At 48.4% G+C, this 8,571-nt stretch overlaps 1 long non-coding RNA gene across 1 annotated transcript; it reads right to left on the bottom strand.

The window, feature by feature from the left end:
- Positions 1 to 803: 803 nt before the first annotated feature.
- On the bottom strand, positions 804 to 7,408 carry LOC309524128. The gene is made up of 3 exons (XR_014215810.1): positions 7,373 to 7,408; positions 7,169 to 7,245; positions 804 to 1,020 (listed from the first exon to the last, which is right to left on the bottom strand). It is a non-coding gene; the product is annotated as an uncharacterized lncRNA (long non-coding RNA).
- Positions 7,409 to 8,571: the final 1,163 nt, after the last annotated feature.

Below are 8,571 nucleotides of genomic sequence, written 5' to 3' on the forward strand. Positions count from 1 at the left end.
CAATTCCCAGAGTTCCCTGGCAAAAAGGGAACCCTAACCCTGTCCCCTAACTACAGCTACAATTCCCAGAGTTCCCTGGCATGAAGGGAACCCTAACCCTGCCCCCTAACTAGAGCTACAATTCCCAGAGTTCCCTGGCAAAAAGGGAACCCTAACCCTGCCCCCTAACTAGAGCTACAATTCCCAGAGTTCCCTGGCATGAAGGGAACCCTACCCCCACCCCCACCCCACCCTACCCCTAATCCTAATCCTAATACTTAACCACCGTAACAAGTCTCCGTCCCCTTAACCACCTACATTTCCCAGAATCCCTGAGGGGAAGCCATGCCTGTTTAAAGTGACTTCATAGCAGTTCAGTGGTGCACCTAATGTGGCCTAATGTTCCCTCCCTCATTTTCTTCTCTCTCCCCACTGCCCCATCACTTGCAATGCAGCAGATGTCCGCCTGCAGTCTCCCTTCAAGGCTCCTTCTCTCAAGTTTGGCCACAGCCTTGTCCATTCCATTTCTGTTTCCTGTTTCCGAGAGATCTGAATTGGGAAATCCTTTCGATTCTTCATTAATAAGAGGCAGTGGGTTGAGGGAGGCCATGGCCACATCCACACCATTTAATGCGCTATGAAGCTGCTTTAAACACTCATGGCTTAAACACCTCCAAAGACTCTGGGAGCTATAGTTGGAAAAGGGTGCCAAGAGTTGTTAGGGGACCCCGTTCCCTGCCAAGAAGGGAACCCTACCTCTACCCCTACCCCCACCCCCATCCCTACCCCTGATGATAACCCTAACTCTAACGCTAACGCTTAAGCCTTAACTAGTGCTACAATTCCCAGAGTTCCCTGGCAAAAAGGGAACCCTAACCCTAACCCTGCCCCCTAACTAGAGCTACAATTCCCAGAGTTCTCTGGCAAAAAGGGAACCCTAACCCTAACCCTGCCCCCTAACTAGAGCTACAATTCCCAGAGTTCCCTGCCAAGGGAACCCCAACCCTACCCCTGCCCCTGACGCTAACCCTAACTCTAACCCTTAACTAGAGCTACAAGAAGGGAACCCTACCCCCACCCCCACCCCTACCCCTAATCCTAATCCTAATACTTAACCACTGTAACAAGTCTCCGTCCCCTTAACCACCTACATTTCCCAGAATCCCTGAGGGGAAGCCATGCCTGTTTAAAGTGACTTCATAGCAGTTCAGTGGTGCACCTAATGTGGCCTAATGTTCCCTCCCTCATTTTCTTCTCTCTCCCCACTGCCCCATCACTTGCAATGCAGCAGATGTCCGCCTGCAGTCTCCCTTCAAGGCTCCTTCTCTCAAGTATGGCCACGGCCTTGTCCATTCCTCACTGCCAGTATTTCACGTTCACTTCTCCGATGTAAATAGGGATGTCCTGCGGTTCTCTTGATGACTTTTAAGACTGGACTTGGGGAAAACCTCACCGGCTCCAGACATCCCTGTAAGGCAAAGGCAAACAGGTGAGTGGGATGGCCAACACCCGACAGCGTCCCCCCAGATTCCTCCTCTGTTTGGCTGCCTGTTAACAAACAAGGCTTCCAAACCAGTTTGCACCCATCTCAGCCAGCGTAGCCTCGCAACATCCACTAGCCTGAATGCAAATTCTTCTGACAACCATCCACCAGCTGCAACCTCATCAGGTCCATTGCCAGACATCAGCCAGCTTCAGAGCTGAGTGTCAGTCACCTTCAAGTAGCGATCCCACCAGCAAGTAATCTTTGTACTTGCCTTCTCCTTGCTCCACAGCATCCCAGCACCGGGTGATTGCCTCCTTCCGCTTGCCAGCTTGCCACCACGGGGTAGGAGACCACCAGGGCCACAGTATCCCAGCACCGGGCAATTGCCTCCTTCCGCTTGCCAGCTTGCTGCCACGGGACAGATCACCTGGGCTGAGTGCCACCGAGCTGCCCATTTCTCTCTGGGGAGGGCAACTGCTGAGACTTGCGCCTTGGCCCACATTTATACCCGCTCAGCAGCCAAATGTTTTTGTGACATCACAATCAACCCACGGACAATGGCAGCAGCTGGGGAGGCATCACCATCACTCCCTCAGCCCTCACAATGGTGAGCACAGCTCAGCAGCCAAAACACACACACAAGTTGTGCCAATATCTGTGAAGGCCACACCCGAAACCCAAAGGGGCAGGAGGGGGACATTTTTCGGCCCAGTGGTTACATTTCCCTCCACACAACACTAGTCCAATACACAAATGAACAGAGCAATGAAAGCAAGCCTTATCTTTGCACAGGAAGCTGTTCAAGGAATGACATGCAGAGAGAAAGTTAGCATCTCAGGAAAAAAACACTTTTTCATCAGTCAATCAATCAATCAATCAATCATTTATTGTATTTGACTAAAACCCATTATAAATCCAGTTACAAAAGCACCAAATCCAATGACCCAAACTATGGCTCCCACATTCTTAGGGGGGGGGGGAGCCAGGTGGATGCCATGTGAAATGAGCGATGTGTCAAGTGATGGATACATACTACCTCCAGGTTCAGAGGCGGCATATGTCTGCATATTAGTTCCTGAGAATCACGAGGGCTGCTGTGGTCAGATTCTGCTTGCAGTTTTTGCACAGGCATCTGTGAGAATGGGATGCTGAACCTGGGCCACTGGCCTGATCCAGGCAGCTTTCTTAGGTTACAAAGGAAGACTTCCAAGAGAATACTTTAAATGTAGCACTCCAAGAAATGCTGCAAGTTTCAGAAAGTCAAATAATGCACTCCAAAATCAGAAATTTTGAAACCATTTCAGCACTGTGCCATTTTACTTTCCCCCTGCATCTTTTGCCCAGTAGAACCCCAGACCATGTTTTAATCTTTAATCAATAGTGTATCTTGCCTTCTGGGAGTGTGAATCAGATGTGCAAACTACAAATGCAGCAAGAACAGCTGCTGGGAGGCTTGGCTAGTTTTGGATAAGAGCAGCAAAGAAGTCTTTGCTTCCTGGGAGAAGTTATTTCTCCATTAACTGAATGTTACTCAGAGTTTTCATATGCTCGATGGTACCTTTCTGAGTAGGTCCTTCCTTCCTTCCTTCCTTCCTTCCTTCCTTCCTTCCTTCCTTCCTTCCTTCCTTCCTTCCTTCCTTCCTTCCTCTCTCTCGCTCTCTCTTTGTGTGTGCATATGAGAGAGAGAAAGAGAGAGCGCACAGATGGAAATATGTCAGAGGGAGGGGGTATTGTTTGAAGTTTCTTGATTATTTCACTCAAGCGAATGACCACATTTGCCTCTGTTTTAACTGCAGCTCCTGATATTATTTTGGTTTTTAACCAGGGCCACATTCTTTTTCAGGCAATCTTCAAACAGCCACCAAACAAACAAACAAACAAACAAATTTCTGTACCTGTATTCATCTGTAGTTCTCAGGGTGGTTCATAGCATATAAATAAGAGATAAAAACACAAAATAAATGCCTGTACAGTAGTGGGTGGGGCCGAGGCAAAAGGGGGTGGAACTACTAACATAGATCTTAATGTGTATTGGAGGCTATTTTCTGCACATGCTTACTCACGCTTCTCTGTCCTCCATCCAGACAAGTAAGAGGCCTAAATCAGACTTCCAGGACACCGTTCAGTCAGGCAAACATACTCAGGAACACATATTCCTTTAATAATGGAATCGCTCCCACAGAACTTACAAGTGCACCTTGAGGCATCTAGGTGGCCGTTGTTGAAACAGAACACTGAACCAGATCGGTCTCTAGTCTGATCAAGCAGGGATCTTTTCTTATGTTTTGTAAATCTTCATATTATTGCTGTCAAAATGTAACCAAGAATGCACAACCCTGTTATGGAGAAGCATCATTTGAACTCTTTGGGCATCTTTTCTTCATGAGAATAGGGAAACTGTTGTTGGAACTCACTCTAAAGTGTGCATTATGTCAGTGTAAAGCAGCCTAACTGGCTTCAGTGCCAGCCCATTGCCTTACTTTGAGCCATGTCTTACCAACAATCTCTTTCCATTAATTGTGCTTGTCCCCATAAAGTCAAAGAATTCAAGAGAAGCAGAGAAGGGGGTGCTGGATACTGACCCCCCCCTTGCCGCTTCTGTTGGAAAAGGGGTGTGGTTTAAACAGCCTGGTCACCACGCCCCTTCCCATTGCCCCCTGCTCCTTTCCCTGCAAGGGTTCAGGTGAGTGCAAAACGCCTTGGGGTGCAGCAAGCTTTGGGGAGGGGCTGGGGGGAGGATGCAATGCTAGGGATGTAATTCCTAGGGAAAGAAAGTGGCCACATGTTCAGTTATGGAAAACTTAATAAATATTTCATACAAAAATAAATAAATAAAAGAAATACTCAATGACCTGCCTTTCAAGTAAGTAGAAATGAAGCAGCTGCTTGCCGTGGTGAAATTATGATGACACTGTTACTCTGTAGTGGCAGTGCTGAAATCCTAAGTCAGATTCAAGGGGGGGGGATTTCCCCCCAAGGCCAAGCCTACCAGCTAACAGTGACCTGCAGTTTTCCAGTAAAACATGAAATGGTGCACACGCTACATCTTGTTTGTGCGCTTATCAGGCATGTCCGAAGTCCATTTGGGGGGCCTAATCCAGCCCACCGGTCAGTTTAATCTGGCCCCTGTGGCAGTTTATTTCCTGGGGTAAAACCCTAAAAAAGGGGCTGTTTTGGCGGCCCTCACGGCCCTTCACTTCATCAAATCTGGCCCTCTTTGAAAAAAGATTTTTTTAAAAAAAAAATGTATTGGGTTTTCAAATTTTATACAAAACACAACACAGACACAAAGACACAGACACAAACATGCATAATTTCAGAATCTTACTTTCTTAACCACTTTCCCTGACTTCCCCGCACCTCCCCCTCATACATCCCAATTCCAATAGTTAAGTCAGCAAGTTCTTATTAACCAGATTTAGCTTAAACCTCAATTAATTCGTAATACTAATCTTTTACGTCTTTTCCTAAAGTCGACCCAAGTTCCCTTCCACAGATTTCCCACTTTTATAGTAATTACTAAACATACTTAGAAATAAGAGAACAACATAAAATTGTACACCCTTTGGATTCAAAAACTCTCCCTCCCCCCTCCCCGGTTTCAATCCCCAAAATATGTCCATCATATCAGTTCTTAGCCTGGATTCCTCACGTCCGAGGCCTTCAAATCTCTCTCAGTCCCTCTCTGCCGGTTTTGTTGATAGCCCTTTATATTGGTCATCAAGTCTCGGAGGAGCTCTATCCCAGCAAACTCCATGTTACTTCCAACCAGTCCTCCATTTTCAAAAGCGGAGCCCAAATCATGTTTCTTGCTTCTTTTGAGTCCAAATGTCCCAAAAGCTCCAACTTTTATCTTGGTCAGATTTGTAATCCATATTTCTTCCGATCTCCCCATGAAGAGATCACTCCATTCTTCATTCTTAATTTCAGTCCAAATTCTCAATGTCCAAATCTTGTTTTCCTTGTAATTCTTTTTTGTAGGCCTCTGGTTGTCCCTTTCCACCTGCAACACTTCAGCTCCTCCTTCCCACTCCTCTAAATTTGCAGATGTCCTCTTCGAAAAAAGATTGGACAGGGTTACAGTCAAAGAGTTCGAGAGAAGAAGAGAAGCGGGTGCTGAATGTCCAGAGTTTCATTCTCTCCCGTGCTGCAGTGTGTGTGACTACTGGATCACATACTCTGTGTGTTGACGTTCCATTCTTTGGAAGAGAGGGAACAGAAGGAACTGTGCGCCACTTCCGTCTTCTTTGTTCTGTGTTCTGTTGTTCTCTCTCGGACGGCCCACCCCCATGGTGCTTCCCTTGGAAAAGGGGTGTGGTTTAAGCAGCCCGGTTGCCCCACCCTTTCCCATTGTGCCCTGTCCCTTTCCCTGCAAGGGTTCAGGTGAGTGCAAAATGCCTACTATAAACGCATGCAGAAAGACAAACGCATTTTACCACCCTACTTCCCATGGTAATCACAACACTATACAACACGATACAATAAAAATACGTTTATTGGCATTTCATGTTAAGACCTTCCAAAATGGCTTGAGATACAAAGTCTTTCTTCTTTCTGTTTCCGAGAGATTTGAATTGGGAAATCCTTTCGATTCTTCATTAATAAGAGGCAGTGGGGTGAGGGAGGCCATGGCCACATCCACACCATTTAATGCGCTATGAAGCCGCTTTAAACACTCATGGCTTAAACACCCCCAAAGACTCTGGGAGCTATAGTTGGAAAAGGGTGCCAAGAGTTGTTAGGGGGCCCCGTTCCCTGCCAAGAAGGGAACCCTACCTCTACCCCTACACCCACCCCTACCCCTGACGCTAACCCTAACCCTAACCCTAACGCTAACGCTTAAGCCTTAACTAGAGCTACAATTCCCAGAGTTCCCTGGCAAAAAGGGAACCCTAACCCTGTCCCCTAACTACAGCTACAATTCCCAGAGTTCCCTGGCATGAAGGGAACCCTAACCCTGCCCCCTAACTACAGCTACAATTCCCAGAGTTCCCTGGCAAAAAGGGAACCCTAACCCTGCCCCCTAACTAGAGCTACAATTCCCAGAGTTCCCTGGCATGAAGGGAACCCTACCCCCACCCCCACCCCACCCTACCCCTAATCCTAATCCTAATACTTAACCACCGTAACAAGTCTCCGTCCCCTTAACCACCTACATTTCCCAGAATCCCTGAGGGGAAGCCATGCCTGTTTAAAGTGACTTCATAGCAGTTCAGTGGTGCACCTAATGTGGCCTAATGTTCCCTCCCTCATTTTCTTCTCTCTCCCCACTGCCCCATCACTTGCAATGCAGCAGATGTCCGCCTGCAGTCTCCCTTCAAGGCTCCTTCTCTCAAGTTTGGCCACAGCCTTGTCCATTCCATTTCTGTTTCCTGTTTCTGAGAGATCTGAATTGGGAAATCCTTTCGATTCTTCATTAATAAGAGGCATTGGGGTGAGGGAGGCCATGGCCACATCCACACGATTTAATGCGCTATGAAGCTGCTTTAAACACTCATGGCTTAAACACCCCCAAAGACTCTGGGAGCTATAGTTGGAAAAGGGTGCCAAGAGTTGTTAGGGGACCCCGTTCCCTGCCAAGAAGGGAACCCTACCTCTACCCCTACCCCCACCCCTACCCCTGACGATAACCCTAACTCTAACGCTAACGCTTAAGCCTTAACTAGTGCTACAATTCCCAGAGTTCCCTGGCAAAAAGGGAACCCTAACCCTGCCCCCTAACTAGAGCTACAATTCCCAGAGTTCCCTGGCAAGAAGGGAACCCTAACCCTGCCCCCTAACTAGAGCTACAATTCCCAGAGTTCCCTGGCAAAAAGGGAACCCTAACCCTAACCCTGCCCCCTAACTAGAGCTACTATTCCCAGAGTTCCCTGCCAAGGGAACCCCAACCCTACCCCTGCCCCTGACGCTAACCCTAACTCTAACCCTTAACTAGAGCTACAAGAAGGGAACCCTACCCCCACCCCTACCCCTAATCCTAATCCTAATACTTAACCACTGTAACAAGTCTCCGTCCCCTTAACCACCTACAGTTCCCAGAATCCCTGAGGGGAAGCCATGCCTGTTTAAAGTGACTTCATAGCAGTTCAGTGGTGCACCTAATGTGGCCTAATGTTCCCTCCCTCATTTTCTTCTCTCTCCCCACTGCCCTATCACTTGCAATGCAGCAGATGTCCGCCTGCAGTCTCCCTTCAAAGCTCCTTCTCTCAAGTATGGCCACGGCCTTGTCCATTCCTCACTGCCAGTATTTCACGTTAACTTCTCCGATGTAAATAGGGATGTCCTGCGGTTCTCTTGATGACTTTTAAGACTGGACTTGGGAAAAACCTCACCGGCTCCAGACATCCCTGTAAGGCAAAGGCAAACAGGTGAGTGGGATGGCCAACAACCGACAGCGTCCCCCCAGATTCCTCCTCTGTTTGGCTGCCTGTTAACAAACAAGGCTTCCAAACCAGTTTGCACCCATCTCAGCCAGCGTAGCCTCGCAACATCCACTAGCCTGAATGCAAATTCTTCTGACAACCACCCACCAGCTGCAACCTCATCAGGTCCATTGCCAGACATCAGCCAGCTTCAGAGCTGAGTGTCAGTCACCTTCAAATAGCGATCCCACCAGCAAGTAATCTTTGTACTTGCCTTCTCCTTGCTCCACAGCATCCCAGCACCGGGTGATTGCCTCCTTCCGCTTGCCAGCTTGCCACCACGGGGTAGGAGACCACCAGGGCCACAGCATCCCAGCACCGGGCAATTGCCTCCTTCCGCTTGCCAGCTTGCTGCCACGGGACAGATCACCTGGGCTGAGTGCCACCGAGCTGCCCATTTCTCTCTGGGGAGGGCAACTGCTGAGACTTGCGCCTTGGCCCACATTTATACCCGCTCAGCAGCCAAATGTTTTTGTGACATCACAATCAACCCACGGACAATGGCAGCAGCTGGGGAGGCATCACCATCACTCCCTCAGCCCTCACAATGGTGAGCACAGCTCAGCAGCCAAAACACACACACACACACAAGTTGTGCCAATATCTGTGAAGGCCACACCGGAAACCCAAAGGGGCAGGAGGGGGACATTTTTCAGCCCAGTGGTTACATTTACCTCCACACAA

This window comes from Podarcis vaucheri (assembly GCF_965113315.1).
Source record: "Podarcis vaucheri genome assembly, chromosome: Z".
In the NCBI taxonomy this organism is placed as follows: Eukaryota; Metazoa; Chordata; class Lepidosauria; order Squamata; family Lacertidae; genus Podarcis; species Podarcis vaucheri.